The 24157-nt window shown below is 40.3% G+C and overlaps 1 protein-coding gene across 2 annotated transcripts in view; it reads right to left on the bottom strand.

Moving 5' to 3' along the window:
- Positions 1–24157, bottom strand: part of CHCHD3 (coiled-coil-helix-coiled-coil-helix domain containing 3) — a 261420-nt gene that overhangs the window by 224784 nt on the left and 12479 nt on the right. The window lies entirely within an intron of this gene.

A 24157-nucleotide genomic window follows, 5' to 3' on the forward strand; every position in this document is an offset into this window, starting at 1 on the left:
ATCTCTTTAGAAGAGCCTCAATTTTGTATTTCTAAAATGAGGGGCATAGATTAGATCATCTCTAATGTTCCTTTCACTTAACCTAATTCTGAACCTATGTTTCTCTACCTATGACATCACAGCAGAGCAGCTGAGAAAGTCAGCTCTGGAATCAGATTGCCTAGATCTAAAACCCGGCTCTACCATTTGTTACATGTCTTTAGCTTCCCTGCGACTCAGTTTCCTCTCCTGTAAAATAAGTATCATAAAAGTAACCACGGCACAGTATTTTTGTGGAAGTAATCACCTCCTAATGTATATAAATACCTCATCGGATTACATTTTAGCTCTCATAAGCCTACTTTACCAAAAACCTGTACATGTAGTCCTCAAATTTCAAATAACCAGCAATTTACAGATTACTCATCGAAATTACCAATTCTTTCTATCCTGGCAATTCTTCAAGGCTCCATCCTACCATTTGCCTCCTGTTCAATAGGAGTCTAACATCATCACACTGCCTGCAAACTAATAACTCACTAACTTTCCACCACCTTTCTGGAAAGTTAAACCCTTCTGAAAAAATGTTGTGGCTCTCTCAAAGTTTGCTGAGTATCCGACTTTTTGAAGCAATGCTCTCAAATTTTTTCCTTCTCTCTTCTCAAGCAGCACCCTACATAGCAGCAAGGGTCCAAAACAAATCCTCCTAAGTCCTCCTTTTTTACAGTTTTGTTTTGTTTTTGTTTTTGTTTTTGTTTTGCAAATTCACCAAGCAGCATTTGAAATAAAAGGATTGATTATGTCTCAAGTTCATTTTCCCCATCTCCCCACCCTCTCCAATCATACACAAAAAACTCAAATGTGATCATTCTATTCCAGATGTACCATCTAGGAACCCCACTTTCACTAGTCTGTGTTCGGCTGCTAACTTTTCAGGAATTCCTAAAGACCAAAACAAGCAACTGCAGGACATCAACTCTCCCTTTGATATGCTAACAGTTCCTAAGAGGACTTCAACTATCAGCTACAAAATAAACATTAGTTTAGGTCTAAAACAGTCTGCTTGGGCATAAGTTAGGTAAAATATTAATATATTAAAGCTGCTGGTAATGTTTTTAGCATTCATGTTAAAATTCTATAAGAAAATAATTATTTTAAGCATGCAGTGACTGATTTGCTGCATTCTTAAGAAATGTAAATTATATCCGGAGGCCCTTTTTTTTCCAGTACAACATGTCCAATTTCATAAAAGTAAATGGAGAACCATAATCCACTTAAACATATTCACTTAACAGAAAGCTTTGTTGAAACACATCTATTTTTTCCCTTTTTAATGAGCAATACTTAATACTTTTACAATCTTAAAAATGCTTCTCTTACACTGCAGTTATATTTCTGCATTTCCCTAAGATTCTTTCAAACTATTGAGCGCCTACAATTACTGTTTTTAAACCTCTTTGCCACACAGGACAGACTGAACGCCAAGAGAACACCCTCTGAGGGAGCCTTAAATGACTGCTACCTCCTGACAGCCATTCTTACCCCCAGGAAAAAGTAGAGATCTTGGCATCCCTGCTAGGCGATACTCATCATTCCAGTCAACTCTGCAATAACAGAGGGACCAAGCAGGGCCAATATACCGCTGAAGTCATTCCAAGCTGGCTCTGGTCTGTGCCAACGTGTACATGTTTCCACAAAGTCACTCCCTGGTGCAGAAACTAGAGAGACGTTCCATTTCCCTTCCCAAAGCTCTTCTTCCTGCTATACATTCCAGCAGCCAAATGCTTTGCTCAATGCTTGTAGAAGTACAAACCCTCTCAATAATACAATCTTAAGAAACTCTTTAGTAATTTTTTAAAGAATCGGTAATTTATATGTTATATGATAAAGTAATTTTAAATTTAAAACATTTATTTATTTTAAGTAGGTTCCACTCTTAGCATGGAGCCCAACACAGGGCCTGACCTCACAACCCTGAGATCAAAGACCTGAGCTGAGATCCCTAGTCAGACGCTTAACCGACTGAGCCACCCAGGCACCCCTAAAGCATTTGATTTTAAATTACTAATTATTGCGATCATGACAAAGTTTATTATAATAATCTTTCTATAGTGCTTACAGTATATCACAGAATTCGACTTGTTCCAGTCTTAATGCAAAAAAAAAAATTCAAAAGTAAAACCATGTATTTGGGGACCATTAGTATTTTTAAATATGGTATCAAAAACAGACCAAAAAAATGCTTCCATGACCTAATGATCAAAATTCTTACATTTGCATTTAAATTGTTTAAAGTGGTTAAAGTAAATTAAGTGGTTTAATTTTAGACCTTTTGTGTTTTACTTCTAAATGACAAGATAAGAGAGATTTCAGGGTGCTATTTGTACATGCAAATAAATTTGAGGGAGGATAGCTTTTATTCCCAATAAATTAAAAGCAAAACTAATATATTAATCATCTATTTTTCTCTTTTTAACATTTAGTACTAAAATATTAGACACACCTCAATGGGCTATATGAGAATTTTTATCAAATGAACATAGCTTACGAATCTAGCAAAAAGCATCCCAAAGCTAATTTTCAAAACTATCATCATTTTTATGATGTTCATTATTCTGCTTTTCATCTTCAGTGTCCCATATGTTTCCAGACTTTAACCAATAACCCATTATGGGCATAAATCAAATACTGCATGACTACGAATAAAAATTTTAAACTACTTAAATGTCTACTCTCCAAGGCAGGTGGGAGTATGTGTAATAAACCAACTGTGTGATAAAGCAAACAAGGAACTCAAGCCTATTTGCCTGATCTCCACTAACAATCACAAAACTCATTAGACAGGCAAAGAAAATATTTAAATAACTGTTTTACTGGTTGATTTGTTCACAGAAATCAAAATATCCTCCATTAGAGCTTTTAACAGCAATGTGTTCTCCAAACAGTCATTCAAGTCCCCAGTTGGGGAACAATGTTTTAGAATGGTACAAAATACCAACCTGAGCCGACACGGATTCTTTCAAACCTTCCCTATAATTGGATAAATGCTTATGTTTCAGGGTTCTAGAAATTTCCTAATGGGAAACAAATAGCAAAATAAAAATTAATGGGGGCACAGGGCAGTTACACACACACACAAAAAAAGTCATTATAAAATCTAAAAGAAAAGAATGTACTCTCTTCTATGCCAAATTTAAAGATTTGTCCTTAGATAATCAGGATTTAGTGGCATTTTCCAGCCCCATCGTAAGCAAAAGTCTGTTATAAAAACTCGGGCCAAAAGCTGTTGCAAACTGCTATAGACAAATAACAAATTAAAGGTTGGAAGAAAGAGTACAGGGAGAGAATGTGTGTGGCGGAAGAGAAGTCTGGCAGAGGTTTCTGCAGGGCGACTTGGGGAAGGAAGCACGTGCAGGTGTGCAAGCCCCCTCCCTGGGAGGGAGAGAAGGCTGAAGAGGAGGGCTCTGTCAGTGAGCCCCACATGTTCCACAGCTGGGACCCATGAAGCTGGCCCGGGTCAAGCAGTGCCACAAACTTCTTACGTCCTGGGGGGCTGCAATCCCGGTGAGTGGTGAATGTGCTGCTAAGGGGGCTTTTCCCCTCTTCCTACAGCTCTTCCTGGCACACCATCCACGTGACTTTGTATCTCTGAAGCTACAACTGAGTCAGACTGGGGGGCTTTCACCGTTAAGAAGAAACAGTCTACTTATTCCCCCACCTAAGGGAAAAAATAAAATGTTTTTGAGTGGTTATCTCCTATCTAACTAACAAAAGACCTGGGAGAATTAGACTTTAGGTAAGTACAGGAGCAACTCAACACACTCAAGCTGTCAGGTCTGAAAACTGATGAAGAGTTCAGGTGGCAAGCCATAAACCAAGCCTTTTCAGGCTTCCCTAATGCGCGGCAGAGCGATGCCATTTCAACACTCTTTACCTCTCCACTTCAGGTCCTTCCTGTCTGTGCCCCAGGTCCCAGTCATTGCTGATGGAGACCTAAAACGCTGACAGTCAGGCACCCTCATTAAAACAAACTGCCCAAAAGGAGCTGAAATACAGAAGACTAACGCTTTTTAATGAAGAAAATGCCAAAACCCAATATAATCGTTTTACCTTTAGGGGACAGGAGGGTAGAGAAAGGACTAGAATCCAAAGAAACAAATAATTTACAAGTATAGGTTCTAACCATTTTAAATTAAAGTGAACTTTAATGTTTACCCTCAAGAATTTCACAACATACGGACGCCTTAATTATTCTTCCTTTTTTTATGAGGCCTTATATCGTTAGCATAAATTTTTGGTCTTGCAATTTGTTTATTCAACCTTTATTAAGTACCTAATATGTGCCAAGACCTGCAGGTAACATAATGTACAGTGGCATGAAGGACAATATGGTCTAATATGGTTCTTATCCTGGGGATTCTGAGGTTTTCACAAACTTGGATAGAAAAAAATGCATCTTTACTTTCACTAACCTCTAACTCAACATGAGCATTTCCTTTGGTTATGAATGACAGCCTAAAATCAATTAGTATTAGAACCAGCACCTGTGATTTTTTTCACCAGAAGAAATCATATTTTCATAACATATTGTAATAGTTTCAGACATCTCAAAAGAGCACTCATGCTCCTCACGACTTTGAAGTTAACAGCAGGACACCAGACCCTTTCCTTTAGTGTGCTTATAATCAGTAACCATATTTCTGTATTACAAATTTGGGTCCTTTAGTACCTTATAAATGTTGTTATAATTGGTGTCCTTTGTAATGCTATATATTCTATGTATTTATAAAGACATTATTCTGAGAATGGCTCCACACACTTCACCAGAATGCCAAAGGAGACCACGGCACGGAACGGTGAAGACCTTCTCATGCAGGAGAACGCACAAAGTCTGCAGTCAAAAGCCAAGCTTAAATCCAGGTGTAGTTGCCTGTAGCCTAAGCAAGTCACCTAACCTCTCAGGGCCTCAGTTCCCTCATTTGCAAATATTTCTCAGAGTTGTTGGACTGTGATAATGTATGAAAGACCATGAATCAAATTTAGATGATGCCAAATTATGGTAAAGATACCAAAGTTAATAGCATGTATCAGTCAATATGACTTCTCTAAAAGAGGTAACCAAAGAAGTTTCAGAGTAAAGACGAAGGTAAAAGAGGACATTTTACAGTTTAAAATCCTAACCCTATAAAATATCTTGTCCTCAGGTTCTTTTAAAAAGATAATCCAGGAAAATCAAAATGACAAGATATGAAACAAACTTAGAGCCATAGCTCATTATTTTACATAATCATCTAAATTTTTGGCACTCATGAAAAGATACCTTACCTGAGTTGAATCAACAAGAGAAATATTAAGTTATATTCAAGATGCAAATGTGGCTTATCCTCAGGCAAAAATCAGTCTCATCACTTTATCCTTACCACAAAGTACAACACATTTGTTAGAATACTTTATTGTTCAAATATGAGTCACACATTTTAACAATCATAGATATAATGACAGGTGGGAAAAAACCACCTATGATGTCTGAATATAAAATAGCAAGCAGATTGGCTAAATTATGAAAATATTACCTCAACTAATGCAAGCCCAAAACAAGAAATCTTTAATCTCTAGAGATTGGAGGTTAAAAAGAAGAGCGATGTAGATAATCCAAAGTGTCAAACATGGTTGCTTCAGTTTTGGATCCAGTACGAGTTACACAGTCAGAATCAATTAGTGAACAACTACCTTACAGAGACAGCAGCCATGAGCTGTGGGTATAAATTCAGAAGGAAAAAAAGAATGCAATTTGTACCTGCCAGTATACTAACACTGGCCTGGGAAAATAATATATACATATACCTTTAAATGACCACAAAGCAACAATGTTAATCCATCACTGAGAACACCACAAAACAATAAAATAACTATGCGAAACTGAGTGATGTGAGAGTGAAGAAGTGATCAGAGTTCCGCGGGGATGATCGGTGAAGGATTCTTGGAAGAGGCAGGATTTTACTGATTTTAAAGAGGAATCTGGCCTAATGGGGAGAGGATGACAAGAAGGGTAAGGGTGAAGGGGCAGAAGGGGAACAGGGATCATAAGGGCCAGTTCAGAAAGTAACAAAAAGATGGGGTGCTTGGGTGTCTCAATCAGTTGAGCGTCCAACTCTTGGTTTTGGCTCAGGTCGTGATCTCGGGTCACGATCTCAGGGTCCTGAGATCGAGCCCTGCAACAGGCTCTGTGCTCAGTGGGGAGTCGGCTTTCAGTTCTCTCCCTCCTTCTCCCTCTGCCCCCCCCCCCATTAAATTGCGTGAACCCATTCTCTCTCTCTCAAATAAACCTTAAAAAAAGGAGACATCCTTTCTGAATTAAATCAACAAAATACCTACTCACATATCACTGGGAATTCATTACCAAAGGATAAGTGTAAAAATTGTCCCCTAAAAATAATTTAAAACCTCTCAGACACAACAGTGATGGAGTATGTAGAGAACAGCAACAATATAAAAACATATGTGCAAACATTCCCCAAGCAAGCCTCAAAATATACATAAATTCACAAAGCAAGAGAGAGTTTCCGATTTCTTAAGGCAAGGAAACAGGGTAAGGACATTTTGTAAGCTTCTGCCAAGAGAAAGGAATTTTTAAAAAATATGTATGTATCTGCTCTAAAGCCACAAAGAATGCGTTAAATATTGGACACCTGGTATTTTAGCAAAATTTTTCAATTTTGTAACTTTTTATTTTGATATTGTTTCAAACTTGCAGAAAAACTGCAAGACTACAAAAAATCTACATGTACCCTTCACCCAGAAGGGTTCCCAATTAACATTTCTTCTCCACACACACACACTCACATTCTTCTGAAACACGTGACAGTAAGGTGCAGACATGATGCCCTTCACCCCTAACTACTCCAGTGATTTCTGAAACACGAGGACAATCTGTTTCATAACTACAATTCAATAATCAAAATTAAGAAATTAATGGTGATGCAATACCACAATCTTATTTAGTTTGCCAGTTGTCCACACATGTCCAAGAACACCCGGATTCAGATCCAATCCTGGATCATACACTTAGCTACACACTTTGGACGCATGATTTTGTTAATTTTTTAAAGACTAATTTAAACTTAATAAATCCAGAGGAAATAGTGCCCAGTGATTTTATCCTACATAATTTTTCAGTTCTATTTACATGCACGGTTATGGTGGTCTTACATGTTAAAAAAAAAAAGGAAAGAAAGAAAGAAAGAAAGAAAGAAAGAAAGAAAGAAAGAAAGAAAGAAAGAAAGGGAAAGGAAGGAAGGGAAAGAAAGAAAGAAAGAAAGAAAGAAAGAAAGAAAGAAAGAAAGAAAGAAAGAAAGAAAGACAAGACCGAGGTTTACTTATACTATTTAAGCATATGAAGCATAGTAAATGCTTTCTCAACAATAATGAGGCTCACGAGACTAAGCTGTACTCCTGTTGGCTGTACTTAGTCCCATTTCTCATTTAACCATCAGCACCTTGAGAGCAAAAGGCTCACTCATCTCTGTATTCTCCGTAATGTATACAAAACTTCAATGTCTGCAAGGTGTTTCAACAGGACAGGCATCAAGAACAGAGCTATCTTTTCAGGTTAAACTCTCCATTAAGATTCGCCATGGCAGAAAAACGCACTGCACATTAAATTGATTAGAGAATGACAGTGCCTGAACGTGAAACAACATCCTTAACGGCCACGTCAACTATTTAGGACAAAGAAAAATAATCCCACACTTCACACCTCCGCTATTAACCTCTGGACTGTGAGTCCTTGCTCCAAGTCCCTTCCACAAGCTCGAAAGCTGCTGCCGTATTCTGTTGATTCTAAGACACACTCGGCCGTTCACGTTTTAGCCACTCTGATAACAGCGACAGCTTCTGACTATTGCTGGGAGCCGGGTGGCAGTCACAACAGAGTTCATGACACTGTCTATGTAAGATCGAGAAGGCAACAGCATCGAAACATGCAGAACAAGTGTCAGAGGCTCAGGAGAAACTGCAGTCAAAAGCAAAGCACTCTTGTAAGAAACGCAACATCTTAACGGCACAGAGGGTGAGAGCATGTGCAAAAACACTGACAGGGACAACTCAGAGTCACCAAGTGAGTCACGCCTGGACTCCCAATACATTGCAAAAATATCATGACCAATTCATTTCACTTCAGTTTTCCTTTTTAATCTATGTTCTTCCAATAAATATAAACTGAATATCCTAACGGAGAAGAAAGCATTTTATTAGCTTAACTGTCAAGGTTATTTCTCGTTGGAACATTCAAGTAATGGTGTATCGTACAATTAATGGTATCTTTCAATTCAAGGAATCACAGTACTTCAAGCACAGAGGAGAAGCCTAGGCTATGTTCTTGAAGATCTCCTTCAGAAACAGACCATGGCCAAGCTAGAAACCCAAAGGACAGTACATCTGCCAGCTTTCAACTTCTCCAGGAACTGACGGGGTTCCCGCAGGCCAGCAGGGCCCTGCAACATTCAACCAGCCACTTCCTGCGGATGCACTTCAGAAGGCAGTAGTTATCTCTATCTCCATGATAACATGCTCCTGGCTCATAACAGGGCTGGCAAACCCCCAGGGCAGGGGGGTGGACACATCACACACACACACCCCACAAACCAAAACACAGCTGGTATGTTAAATTTAGACCCACCAACCTTGACAGTACCCCTTCTAATTACTATTTTTCCCTAATTCTCTAGAGTGACTTTTTTAAACTTAGAAGATGCCAACAGCATTTTTGTTGTTGTTGGCCAAGTTACTCTGAGCATCATATCCAAATAATGAAATATAAATAATTTTAAAGTAGATCTTTTAAAATACATATTCTTGTACCTTGATCACTACTATGTATTTTTATCTAATTTTTAAAATTTATGTATTAGATCTAGGAATACACACACACATAATGTATGAATGAATTTTGTTTTTTGTGTTTAGGGTTTGTTTGTTTCAAGTTTTTACTTATATTCCAGTTAATTAACATGTAGTGATTTATCACTTACATATAACACCCAGTGCTCATCACAAGCACTCGCCTTAATGTGAATGAATTTTTAGATATATTTCAGACTGCTTGGGAAGAAACTTCAAAAAAAGACAATATTCATTTATAAATGTTCACAGACATATACATGTAACGTCATAATCACAATGTAACTATATCTAATTATGTAACTATATCTAATTATGTAACTATGACACCAGTGGAGATATACACAGCTGCAAACTCAATCATTCATTCAAAAAATGTTTCCCCCAGGTAACAGTGCCGACACACAAACACGAATGAAAATGGTTCTTATCTATCCAAGGAATCTCAAAGACAGTCCATTCCACCATTTGACAGATAAGAACACTAGAGCCCAGAGAAATAAAGAAACTTATCCAATATAAAAAAAGGGTAGTTGGTAATGAAGTTGAGATAAAAGTCAGCTCTTCTCATTTTCAATCAGCAATCCAATAACACATTAACTTAGTCTCTATTTATTAGATAATATTTTGGGCATTAGGTTCTCCTGAGGTAATCAGTACCCAATTTTTTTTTTAAGTTTTATTTATTTGTCAGAGAGAGCACACACAAGCAGGGGGAGTGTCAGGCAGAGGGAGAGAGCAAAGCAGGCTCCCCGCTGAGCAGGGGAGCCGGATATGGGGCTTGATCCGAGGACTCTGAGATCATGACCTAAGCTGAAGGGGCTTGATCCAAGGACTCTGGGATCATGACCTAAGCCGAAGGGGCTTGATCCGAGGACTCTGGGATCATGACCTAAGCCAAAGGCAGTCGTTTAACCGACTGAATCACCTAGGCGTCCCAGTACCCAATTTTATAGGTGAGGAAACCACTGTGACTGGCCCATGGAGATTCAGGATTGAATGATTCCAAAGCCTGAGTAATGCTGCAACACAGCTTTGACAGGCTCTGACCATCCCTGGCAAATGGGAGAACATTTGCCTTTGACAAGAGCTTATACTGCAAGGAGCCCTCAGTATCTACTAATTATAATGTTTTTAGGGGTGCCTGGGCGGCTCACTTAGTTGAGCACACGACTCTTGATCTCAGCTGAGGCCTTGATCTCGGGGTTGTGAGTTCAAGCCCTGTGCTGGGCTCCACCCTGGGCACAGAGCCTGCCTAAATAAACAAGATAAGAAAAATCAAATGTTTAAATGTCCATGAAAATGTATCTGCGGTTGACATGTTATTTTCATAGGTGATGAATACACACACACGCGTGCACGCACACACAAAGATTTATTTATTTGAACCAGAACTACATAGAGGCAAGACCTGACCCCAAATGGTGGAATCCAAAGTGAAGCATTATAAGCCCTCTCACAAGCCAGAAAGAAATCTTGTTTGTACAAAGGAGCCAACCTTGACTGCGAGCTACGGGACGGTGCCGACAACCTAGTGGTGCCGAAGCTCAATGTTAATTCATCACAAAAAAGTGAAATGGCATCTGGGTTTCTGAGTTAACCTGAGTTATAAGCCCGAAGAATTACTCTAAGAACACGAGTTTCAGCTGCATCCATTACTCTTCAGGAAAACGCATTCTAAGTGCCTCTGCCTAATAACGGGGGATCGCCCAGCAAACAGTAACTAGCGTGCAGCTCCTGCCCCTCTTGGGCCTCACAAATTAGAGAAAGCTGAGGTTCAGAGAGGTTGAACACACTGCCCCCAGGTCAGACACACAATAAGAGGCAGAGCTGAAGTCCAGGCTCAGTCATGTCAGGACTTCAACATTTATCAATATCCATGTTCCTTCCACCAAACCACAGGTGCTGGGCATTTTTAAATAGGTGTCCGAGCAACCTCTTGGGTCACGAACAGGAAGGCCGGGGGGGGGGGGGCTATCTGGAACTAGTGGGGAAAATCTCCCAGCAAATCCTGAGGACTCCGGCTCTCTCTGGCCTAGTAAGTCCTCCCACTCACGCTTGGAAAGACCTACTGATCCAGCCCTGGGCTGAAACACAAGGTAGCACACAGCCAGTTGCAGGATAAGTGAGGAGAAATCAAATGTGATTCTTCTGCTACTCCGGAGTCTCTGAAGAAACCCTAACATCAATCAGATCCATGGTGAAGAACCACCCACTGCCACTATTCATGTTAAATCAGGGTCAAGTAGATCATATCAGCCTTCCCCCAAAACATTAATCTGAAACATCCCATTTTTTCAGATAGTTGGCAATCATGTGAAAAAGAAAACTGCACACATCACAACAGTAAATGTCCCAAATGATTACATTTGGTGATGTAGCATCAGGAAATAACTGTTTTACTTAAGTTATTTGATAATGATTCCATTCAAAATTTCTTCTGGGTAGACTGCATAATGAATACCCTTTGGCAATGATCTTGTTCCTCTTCCAAGAGGGCTAGATTTTGCATGAATGAGCACACGTAGGTGGCTCCCTGCTGTTTCATCAACACAGAAACTACTGGTTCCCACAACAAGAGAGGAAAAAGAAAACCACATTAAACAACTTATCTAAGGGCACATGTTTTATTAATATGTGTGGCTTCATAAATGCTTTAGTATAAAATAGACTGTAAAAATAAAGTACCCGTTAATGAGAAATGCAAGACTGACAGGCTAAGAAATAAACTCATCTACCTCTCTTATTCTGAAGGTGACAGAAAAATAACACCATTCCTTCTACCTCTACAAATGCTATATTTCTTTTTATTAAGACAAAGCAATGCATTACTACAACAAACTTCTTCAAAAACTTGAAAAATAAAAATATACTGTTCAAATATATCCAACAATGCCACTTCACTGATATTCAAATAACTCACAAGAGGTCACTGCATAGGCTCATCAGAAGGTTCCTCTCACACTCCCTTGCATCTCTGAAAGGGGTACTAAATTCCCAAGGCTCTACTTCACCTACCTTATACTGAGTTCCAAGTCACAATTTTAAAACAGAATAATAATTATTATAATGCAAGTCCCTAAGTGTATATTGTAAACGTGGGAACAGGAAAAAACATGTACTGAAGATACTTTTTAAAATCTTACAAGATTCGGGGCGCCTGGGTGGCACAGCGGTTAAGCGTCTGCCTTCGGCTCAGGGCGTGATCCCGGCGTTAGGGGATCAAGCCCCACATCAGGCTCCTCCACTATGAGCCTGCTTCTTCCTCTCCCACTCCCCCAGCTTGTGTTCCCTCTCTCGCTGCTGTCTCTATCTCTGTCAAATAAATAAATAAAATCTTTAAAAAAATAAAATAAAATAAATAAAAATAAAAAAATAAAAATCTGACAAGATTCAAAAGCTTTACTGAGATAAAACTTCTATACCATAAAATTCACCCATCTAAAGTATACAGGGTCAGTGGTTTTTAGCAGACTTACAGAGTTCTGCCACCATCAGCAGGCACCTTTATCCTCGCCACCTGCAGCCCCACCCCCCTGGCCCTAGGCAACCACTAATTTACTTTCTTTCTCTGGAGATGTGCTTACACTGGACATTTTTCATAAAAATGGGATCATATAATATGTGGTTCTTTGTGACTGCCTTCTCTCATTGATCACAGTGTTTCTGAGGTCGAAAGTATTTTGAAGTTGGGGACGCTCATGGGCCCTTCCATTCTTAAGCACCCTCTACAGATGAGACAGATGCCAGATGGGTCACAGTGGGAGTTGGGGGGCTTTCAGGTATGAATTCTGCCTTCAAGGAGCTTACTGCAAAGTAAAGATGCTAACACAGCTATTGATAAGCAACTTATTTTTCTTGTAGAAATAGTGACTGCCAAGGGAAAAATGCAAAGTATCACGTGTGTACAGAGAAAGCCAAGGTAAATAGGATCAAGAGAAGTTCTGATAAGGTGACCTTTAAATAGAGTTGATTATACATACACACACGAATGGTTAAAATCAAGTACAGAAACATAGGGATGGAGTCATTTCCAACAGAGGTTTACTCCTTAGCTTTATTATTCCATCCATATTTACTCCTTGTACTCTAATCTCCCACTCACTGCCTGCATTCCCTAATTATAATTCCCAGAAATCACTAAGCCCTTTATGATTCTAACTGCTGCAACCACCACGTCTTCTCCCAAGAAGAGAGAACTGTGCCCCTCCTCCTTCCCATCATCCCCCACCACCAATTCCATTATGTCTGACAGAGAGTAAACTCCTACTCATCCTTCAGTGTTCAGCTCAAATATCACCACCTCTTCGAGGATGTCTACCCTGACCTCCCCAGGCAGAGGTAGTCTGTAATTCTTTATGCTACGTATGTATCTCCATTATAGCTCATCCTGCATTGCTCTGGTTGATTCATCTACGAAAGCCCAGCACTCAGGATAGTGTCTGGCACAGTCGGGACTCAGTAAATGATTGCTGGGACAAGGGAACAAACAGAACACCAAGCGAGGGGCGCATGGGTGGCACAGCGGTTAAGCGTCTGCCTTCGGCTCAGGGCGTGATCCCGGCATTATGGGATCGAGCCCCACATCAGGCTCCTCCCCTGGGAGCCTGCTTCTTCCTCTCCCACTGCCCCTACTTGTGCTCCCTCTCTCGCTGGCTGTCTCTATCTCTGTCAAATAAATAAATAAAATCTTTAAAAAAAAAAAAAAAAAAAAAGAACACCAAGCGAAAGTGAAAGAGGTAGACAGACTGGTGGAGTCACCCTGGAGTGTGTGAAAGGTAGCAGTGAAGTCAGAGCCCTGAATGCTACGTTAACAGAGCGACATTTATTGATCACCTGCTATATTTCAGCACCTGTACATTATCTCATTTAGTCTCCATGGCAACCATGTGACATTAGTCTCTCCATTTTATCCTGGAGGACACAGAGATAAGACAAGATCACAAAACTATTAAGTGGCAAACGTTCATTGAACACTAAACATACACTGTGCATGTGCACACACACACACACACACACACACACACACAGACACTTCTACTCAGAGGTAGTTCAACTACAACTTTCCATTTCCTGTTTGAAGAAACAGGTACATTTCCTCTGGAATCCCGTTCACACTGGAATCACCATCGCACTGCGTCACTGCCAGCGCAACAGGTGGTGATTTCGGTCAGCCTCTGCAGCCCCCCTCCTGGGTCTGCTTAGCCTGGTACAGACCACACCTCCCGCAGCACATCAGAAATAATGCTGCAGACCCGAGCACTACAGAGGCCTCTGTGACAGCTCAACTAAAAGCATTTTACTTGGATGGAGAAGAGGGGAGCTCTCAATCGAAAGATAACGTAGACTTAAAAAGTTTCAGTTCAAAGTCCTGTAAGCAATAATGAGCAGTAAAAATAAGGATTTTCTAAAAATCGCTGTTTTTAAACTTTACTTGGTCATTTTTGCAAACATCATTTTGCAAAAAGATGAACATGAATCGTGAAACAATGGCTATGTCAACAGACACATAATGTTTAATAGGACAGAAAAAAATTAGAGGGACCAATTTATCATTTGCATGTTTATCAGGTTTGATAAAAAATTATTTTTTAATTATACAGTCAATGTTTTCTCCAAGATTTTTTATTAAAAAACTAATAAAATATGTCAAAGGTCAAAGAATAATCATGAAAAGAGGATTATAACTTCCCATAATCTTATAATAATCATTCTAAAAAGTTTCTGAGAAAGAATATTAAAGCAACCTTTTCGGAAAAATTTTATAAAGATGTCACAAAGGCAGTTTATGGGCTCAATCTCATGAGATTCTCAGAGAAGTCACCATGTTACTTTAAAAAATTAAAGAAACACCCTGTGCCCAATGGGTGTCCGAGTTGTCCCACAAAATTAAACCAAAAGCTGCTTGGGTAACCTCATTCTTTCTATCTGAGAAAAAGAAAACAGAGTTGATCTATGATGTCTGCAAGTGTGCGTGCACTCACTGAGTTAAAGCTATCTCCTCCTGCTAAAAGCACAAGTTTTAAGAAGGGAAATGAATTGAGAGCTCTGAAAGTGTTTTTGCTAAAATAATCTATTTAAATAATTATAAAGACAACATTCAGAATCCATAACATAACTTCACAGGTTGCATTAATAAAACAAAATGTTTTGGGGGAGTTGTCAATCTTAAACACTGCTTTACATTTTTTTATTTAAATCAAATCTATCCTGATTATGGTAATTGATTTTCTTATAATTCCTCAGGTCCATCCTCAAAAATGACACACGGCAATCAATATTTATCTTATTTTTCAAAGTAATGAGATGACCGTTAAACGTCAATAACAAAGACTAATTGCATCTGTAGAATTTAGCATAACAACCAAATGAAATGTAGGGCAAAGCCAATCTGATATAATTACATGCATTATCATTACCGTATTACATGGCAATAGGGTGAAAATGGGATGCCTTGGGTAGACGCCCATAGGAGCTTAGCCAAATTCTTTGACGTTTTTATCATTGTTAGTTAATGCTTAGCTATTGTGTGTGTGTGAACAGAAGGGCGAACCAGCTCCTTGGTCTCCCGGTCTTCTCCACACTGGCCTGAGAGGACACAAGCAGTGGGTCTTCCTTCCGATCCCTAAAACCTTGAAGTTCCTGAGCTTCCAGACACCAAAACCTCCAGGCTTTGAGAGCTGGCCCCAGGGACTTGCAGTCAGTGAGAACAGAGAGATAAGCCTTTCTGGAAGACAACACTGATAATAGTTGAGTCAGAAATGGAGAAGCAGCATGGGAACAGCTACCCAGAAAGATGAGACAGTGAAGTGCAACTCTACTTTCAAGAATCCCAGAGTTTTGACAAGAGAAAAACAGGAGAGGATCCCCCTGGAGGAGGCAGCCAGGGCTGAGTGGCTGCTTTGCAAAGTCAGGAGCCTGATCGAAGCAACCTAAAACTCTTATCCTAAAATTCCAGGGCAAAGGGACAAGTGTCAGATTAGCTTTGACCCAACAGAGAAGGATAGTGAGGAAGGTACCAGGAACTAAGAGTGGAGGGTCCCAGAGGGAAAAAATCCCAACCTTCTTCAGCCCGCCGCAAAACGTGGCAAAAATCTATGCAGATTATTTCTTTTCTAAACTAATAACTAGAAGTGGGACATGAGAACTCCACATCAACATTTCCAAATCAGGGCCCTTACTCCCTAGCCACTACCTTCACAAACTGTGCTTTTCACAAGATGGTGTTCAAGAAAGCTATCTCTTACAACTGGGTTTCATTGGGTTTTTTATGGTTAAGACCTAAAACTGGCAAAGCATTGCATGGCCACCATCCCGGGCCTGGGGAAGACCCTCATACCCACACCCAATGGAACAAGTTTAAGAGAAAGATCCCTTTTCCGCCTTGCGTCTAGCTGAGACATACACGTGTACATACCAGGCTTCGTGACCTGACTGGCTTTAGCTAATACATTCCCTAAACATGTATTATAATTAGTCACCGTGGTTGAGGGTACACAAGATAAGGAACAAACGTTCCCTGACCTCAAAGGCTCACAGTCTAGTAGGAAAGACAGACAACTAAAGCGGTAGTTAAACTATAACGAAGCATATATTGTAAAAAGATAGTACTAAAGACTTAGTGATACAAGAACAGGAGATCCTTCAAAAAGGTATCAACCTAGGAAGTTGGCCCCAAGATGATGGGAAAATGGCTCTAAAAGAAAAAGAAATCTCAGCCCTCTGAGACTTTTTTTTATCCAAGTTTTCCTAATCGTCTCACCTCAACAGAACAATGCCTACCTATAGCAAAGATAGACCTCTAACTGTTTTTCACCTCAGCAGACAGGTCACCACCAAGGCAAGGGAAAATACAGAAATAAGTACCACAGAAGGAGGTCCTGAGAGCACCCACCAGTGAAGACAAGCTGTGGTATCTGAGGGACAGGGCTGAGTAAATGGGCGAGTGCCCCAGTATGGGGTCAGTGCTGGGACAGGGAAGTACACACAGGGTGCTGTGGGGCCATGCAGGAGGGGCATCTAACCCAGACCTGGAGTCAAGAATACTTCCTGGATGACATGATTTCCAGGCAGCCATGTGAACCAAGAGGGAGGGTTAGCCAGATAGAAGACAGGTAGGTGAGGTGGGGGTGGAACTGGGGAAGACAGCTGCAGGAACAGCGCTCACACAGAAGTCCACACATTGTCAAAAACCCAAAAGGGACATATTCAAGGACACTCAAGAACTTCAGTAGGACTAGACAAGAGTTGGACATGAGACAGGTGAGTCTGGGAGACAAGGGAGGAGATAAAGCAGCGGAGAGATTACGCAGGACCTGCTGGCCACGTAAAAGAAATTTGGGCCATCCTAGCGGAAGTGGAACCTCTCAAGCATTACACAGGGGAATGGCATGATTGGTTCTACACTCTGGCCTTGAGGAGAGGCTGAGAACCGCAAGGCTGAAGGCCAGGACCCCAAGCAAGAGTGTTAGAACATGGCAGGAGAGAGGATGGCGGCCACTGGGTCAATGACGCCACGGATGGGAGAAACTGTGTAACTTGGAACCGTAAGAAGGGAAATGCAGAGCAAGGCTCTGCCACTGCTCATCAAATACAGCGCGAGGCTTGCGGGGGCCCCTGCAGGGCTATGGCCACAGGGTGGAGACCAGCTAAATAAATAAGAAAAAAGCAAGGAAGCCTGAAGTGAGGAGCAGAGCAGCACTGGCACATCTGACCAAGGAACTGAGTCCTGCCAGCAAAGTCACCACACGGGCTTTCCACGGCATCTACCTCCCCATCATACAATCCGAGAGACGTTCTAACTACCTTATGCCTTTAAGTAAGGAGATAGTTACCATAACTGCCCTGTAAAGTAATTTCAAGCTCCAATCATCCAGTGCTGGCTCATTAAAACCCATGTTCCAATTAGGCGCTCAGTCAGGGGAACCAGGGCGTGCAGAACGAGAATGTTGTCTTCAGTGTACCACAGCAATTCTGTGAAAGTCTGAAGAGCCTCACTATAATGATCCACACAGGCTCCCAGCGCTTTTCAAGAAACACTCAAGCAAGGTGACAGCTGTCAACAAAGCGTCAAGTAGCCCTGGGGGCAGAACAGGTTGAAAGGAACTTAAAAGCACTTATCGTTCTCTAGTAGCCCTGATTTGGCCTAATACAGAGTCCTGTATGTGTAATTCTGACTAAACCAGGGAGACAGGAAAGGGCAGAGGGAAGAAATGAAATGCTGGGTCAGACCTTAATTTTTAAAATGTTTTTTACACGGGAAAACATCATCATCATCAACAATAACGTACAATTTGGTCGACAGCTAGAAGGGTCAATGGATTGATACTGAATACCTCAGCTTCCAGTAGAAAAATGTCCATTTGAAACTCTCTTGGGCACTTTATTTTACGAGATCTGGGCCATTCAGATGATGCCCTCGAAGTCTATCAAATTCTAAGAAAGGCAAAAATATCATTAATCAAGTGTTTTATTTTACAACTGGCATATTAAATTGAAATCAAAGATAGTATTTTTATGTATTGTATGTCCTGTACTTTATTAATCCATTAGAGCTGCTTATACAATGTCTGATATTTTATAACTCCTGAAGCATGATTATAAAATTTATACCTCAGAGTTGTTTTCTCTTTGTGGTTTATGATGTATTGCTGGTGATAGCCATGATTTACTTGATTGTTAGGACCAATAACAACACCTGTTCTATGAGAAAATACAATCCACGGTCCCACGATTCACTTTAGTGTCAAAATCTATGGCAGCAAAAAGTGGAGCGCTTCTTTAATATGGCTTTTCTCTTTTTTCCCCTGTGGTCACTGACGTTCCTTCCTTCCGGCTCCTGCGTACCGTGACCCCAGGGCATCACTGTATTTCTAATCTGCGGTACGCTATGCACCTAACAAAATAGCTGCTTCTTTCTCGTAACTGAGGAACAAGTAAGGAATTTCTGGCCCACTCAATTTCAGACCCCTTGGAAGCACTAATGCAATTATGCTGCACCAGTCACAGGACAGGGAAGATTTCATACAAAGCAGCTCAGCCAGTGGTCAATCAGATAACTCAGAAATCAAAGGGCGGGGGGCGCCTGGGTGGCACAGCGGTTAAGCTTCTGCCTTCGGCTCAGGGCGTGATCCCGGCGATCTGGGATCGAGGCCCACATCAGGCTCTTCTGGTATGAGCCTGCTTCTTCCTCTCCCACTCCCCCTGCTTGTGTTCCCTCTCTCGCTGGCTGTCTCTATCTCTGTCAAATAAATAAAAAAAAATCTTTAAAAAAAAAAAAAAAAAAAAGAAATCAAAGGGCGGAAGTCCTAAGTCATAGAAAACTACCGGAAGGTGTGACGCACTGACATTTCAGAACCTACTAAGCATCTCTCTCTAATTCCCTTCCTCTACTGCTGGAGCTTTGTCTTTTCTGCATGACTCCCCTTTCACCATCCCCAAATACCATGGAATGTAAGCTATACCATCAATGACTTTTTTGTTCCATTTTTAAGACAGAACCATTGCTCTCAATTTTAAAATAAAGTGGGTTTAAATTTGTGCTGGTTTCTCAAAAATAAATACAACAGGGGCGCCTGGGTGGCTCAGTCGGTTAAGTGTCTACCTTCGGCTCAGGTCATGTTCTCAGGGTCCTGGGTCAAGCCGTGCATCGGGTTCCCTGCTCAATGGGGACTCTGCTTCCCCCTCTCCCTCTGCCCCTCCTTCCTGCTTCTTTCTCTCTCTCTCTCTCTCAAATAAATAAATCTTTAAAAAATAAATCAGTAAATAAATAAATATAACACAAGAGTGACAAATCAAGGGACACAGAGGAAGGTGCCCTAGACCAGGGGGAGCAAGGACTGAAGTTGAGCCCGGGACTGCCACTGACCAGTCCCATGACCTCAGGCACCAGATCCACTTAAGTCCTCTTCCTCTTCCGTCTCTACCGCGCCTGGCGGTCCTCCCTATCTCTGACTTCCAACGCATCCTGTACTTTACCCAAAAACCCATTTGCATTATTTCATCTGCCCTGCTCAGAAATCATCTGTTGCGCCCTACACTGCCTCAAGCAGCTGAGGGCAACTTTGTTTTTTGGGTTTTTTTATTTATTTTTTCTTTTTTTGCCATAGGGCCAATTAAGGACAAATAAAAATGCTTACAGGGCTGCTTATCTTTTCATGAAAATGAAAATGATTTTATTTAGTACTCTAGTAGAAAACATATATTCTTACAATTTAGATTTGTTAAATATAAAAATATCAATGAGAAAATCAGCACTGCATTTTTAGCCATAAAAGCGTTATTAATATCTGAGTATATCTGAAAAGTAGCAACAAATGCAACTTTCTATACTTGCATCCTAAAATTAAATGGAAGTGCTCAGTAGCCACTAGGCCCTACGGAATAAAAGGAAACTCCCTAACCTCCCCAACCTCCCCAACCTTCCTTCCCATGAGACCCCTACATGTACCCTTCATCTAAATTATTCAGGTCTGTGTACTGACACTATTGAACCCCTTCAACACCAACACCCCCGCCTCCCCTGTTGACCTGCCTGCCCAAGCTCTTGATCTTCTTCTCTGAGTTCCTAAAACACTTTCTACACTGCTTACATAGTCTGTCTCCCTTACATATTCACCAACTCAAAGACATTAACTGAGCAGGTGAAGGGTACTAAACTAGTACTTATCTACTACACGATAATGTTAAATAGGTTTTGACCAAACTAACAATTCCTCAAAGCCAAAGATCGCTGCCATGCTAGTACTTATCAATGGATGGAATTAACAATATGAGTTCAACCATCCATTAAACGTAGACTGTGGATTTATTTTTAAGAACAGAATATACTGACTAGAAAATTTGATTTAAAACCTTTAAGTCAATAGTGTACACATAACTTCCTTTTAGGAACTGTCAGACAAATTATCTATTATGGCACAAAACGTGCAGAGCTGAGAAACTGACATCAAAAAAGTTTCGTATATTAAAAGTCGGAAACCTAGATATTCCGTTCTGGTAACTCAAGTCAAAGGAACAAGCACGACTTGTTTACTGTGAACTCTCCTTACTGTGTTATGTCTAAATAGGCCTTAAAGAGCTGTTTAAAAAAATAACTAAGAGGGCCAGATTCTGGGAGAAAAACACATAGAACACATAGATGAATCTGTTTCCCTAAATTGGCTGTTTAGTTTGGGCTGTGCTATTTCCAGCTTAAATTGGTTTCCTGCAATTTGTTAAGGCTGCCAAATACTTAGTGATCTCAGTGATGTACTTAACACAAATCGGCAAATCTTTCTTATTTTTCACAATGACAAGAAACGTACAGAAAACTTGCACAGTGAGGATAATAATAAAAGTGAGTTCATTTGTCTTTTTTTCCAGATGCATCATTTTCATCTGGTTGCTAGTGGCTTAGGAAACCGACAAATAGTGTCCTAATATCATTTCCTGCCTGTTTTTCCCCTATTGATTTGGGGACAGAGTTTCCTCAATATCAGGTAGGGTCAAACACGAGAGGTCTGACCTCACTATAAGCCAGAAAAACTCAAGGATCGGGGTGGAAATGAAGAAAATCAATATCCAACACTGGTTTTTAAAATCAAAAGATGCAAGATGTTAATGAAAAGGTCACTATATAACTATGTGCAATAGTATGCCCTTAAGACAGCCTAAAAAAATTCCCTGGTATAAAAGCAAACCAACATGGTTGGGATAACACATTAACATAGCGAAGAATTTGAGGCAGCGAGGACACGGTTAAGTTCTTTAGAGCACATTCATTTATTAAAGTGGCATTACAATCTGCTGTGTGTCACATATTATATTATTTTGCCTGAACAGCTTTACATGCAAATACTTACGGCAACGACTCATTGATCTGATTCAAGGTTTGCCAAAAAAGTTTCAGGCAAGTCTTTAGAGGAACTCACTTTCTTATAGCATAAATTACATTTTTGAAACTATATATATAACAAAACTTAGATCCTATATACAGAAATCCTAGGGCTCTCGGTCCATCAAATACATTGCCATATATTCACACATATGAATAGCCTAGGGCTGCTATGAATTAGACTCCTATGAGGAAGAAGGCATTTTAATGAATATTAAGAATTCAACTCGCATTTAATATATAATTTACTTGACACTGAAAAATGTAGAAAAGGCTGGTGACATTTTTATCAATATATTTTTGTAGACTTGAAAAATTATTTCATAACACATCTAAATTATAAATCTTAAGAAATCTATTACTGAGTATTAACTAAAACCCCCAAAAGAGATATATGCAGAAAAGAACATAAACTTTGAGGCTTTCTACTTTTATAAACATTTTTTTTAATTTTAAAAAGACTACATCTCTGTTAATTTGCACAATCATCGTCTAATTGCATTCTTAACCTAAGGGCAAGATCATTTCAAAACAGCATGTCAGATCCTGGTTCTTTTCTTGAGTTGGGATGGAATAGGTTAGGGAAAAATTCTACTCAGAAGGCCGCATCATGTACATCATGGTACAGACAGAAAAAGCAAGTATCTGTGTGGAACGTGAGGGCACAGGTGTTCCCCAGCTACTCGGGAGTCCAGGGAATCAATACCTCCAAAACACGCATAACACACAGGTCAGGAAGCTATTCTGTTGACTGTGGTGAAGACAGTACACCCCAGGGACATATTCCCTGAAGTGTCCATTTACCCACAATCCTGGTAGAGGAGCTGGGATGTGGGAAAGGCAGGCAATAAGATTCACAAACACACAGCACCACTGAGCTCCATGACCTCCTTCACATCATTAAAATCATCTGATGGAGCTTCCAAAGCCATGCCCTGTGCATAAGACCTTTCTGCAATGATCAAAGTGTCCTATATCTGCACTGTCTGACAAGGTAGCCACTAGCTGCATGTGGTTACTGAGCACTGAAATGTGACGAGTGCAAATGAGGAGCTAAAATGTCAATTTTGTTTTATTTTAATTAATTTTAATTTAAATCTTCACAGCCACATGTGACTAGGGGCTACCATTTGGAGTTCGGCTCTAGCCTGACCACCAAAACGCCAAAAGGTGGCGTTCCAAGAAGAGTTCAGTGCCCAGGCTGGTCATGGACCAGCATCCATCAGTCACGTCAGACCTAGAAAGGGGAAGGGATGGATCCCTCAGCACAGCCAGGGCGCCCCACAATGTCAGGTCATGCGCTGTAGGCCAGACCATGAGCATTCATAGAGAGCTTTCCCACTCATACCCATTCTCTCAAAATATCAGTTCAAGAAACCAACCCGAGAAGGAAAACACCTCTCCTTCAACACATTACTGAATGAGAACCAACGTGGGGAAAAGCTAGAAGCAACAATCGTTTATGGATAGAAGGTTCTTTCCTAAACTCAAGCAGCACGTCACTCAAAGGGAGCTCTTTCCCTCCAAGAAGATTCTGTCACTTTCCCTCCACAAAAATTAGCAAGGTGTCCTGAAGATTACAATAAAACAGAGCGGCTCACGGTCAAACAGGCTTGAATTCAACTGTCGCCTCCACTGCTTACCAGCTTTGTGACTTTGGGCAAGAAAATTAATCATGTCAAGTTTCAGTTTCCTTCTATGTAAAATGGGCTAATAACAGTCCCTTCCTCACAGGGTTATAAGGATCAAATGAGATAAGACATATAAAGGATTTAGCAGAGTGCCGGGCACACAAATGACACTATTTAAGTATTAGTTATCACTATTCCTTCATTATTTCTTCATTGTCATCACCATCATTATCATCCTCTCTATCCCCAACACAGTAGGCAGAAAAAGCCAAACTACTTGATACACTTAATTTCAATATCATCTAGGTTTCTCTTATGCTTCTATCTTTCTTATAGTCTTACTATATACTTAGTTGTTTTTACCCCAAAACCCTAAACTTTTTGAAAGATTTTTTTTTCTGTTTCTGTGTCCTCTCAAAACACAGACCGTAATTATTTGCACAATAGTGGACATTTAATAAATGGTACCTGAATTAAATTTATAGTATTCCAGAATGATCATGAGTAGCTACTTTTAAAGTGTATAATGGGGGTGCCTGGATGGCTTAGTTGGTTAAGTGTCTGACTCTTGATTTCGGCTCAGGTCACGATCTCAAGGTCATGAGATCAAGGCCCTGTCAGGTTCCATGCTGGGTGTGGAGCCTGCTTGAGATTCTTATTCTTACTTCTTATTCAACTATTTCTTATTCATCTCTTACCCTCTGCTTTAAACATATCAGAAGCTCAATTCATGGTTACAAGTATGATTAGTAAGGTCACAACGGTCCCCAAGTGA

The sequence above is a fragment of the Ursus arctos genome, unplaced genomic scaffold, assembly GCF_023065955.2.
Source record: "Ursus arctos isolate Adak ecotype North America unplaced genomic scaffold, UrsArc2.0 scaffold_3, whole genome shotgun sequence".
NCBI classification, from domain to species: Eukaryota; Metazoa; Chordata; class Mammalia; order Carnivora; family Ursidae; genus Ursus; species Ursus arctos.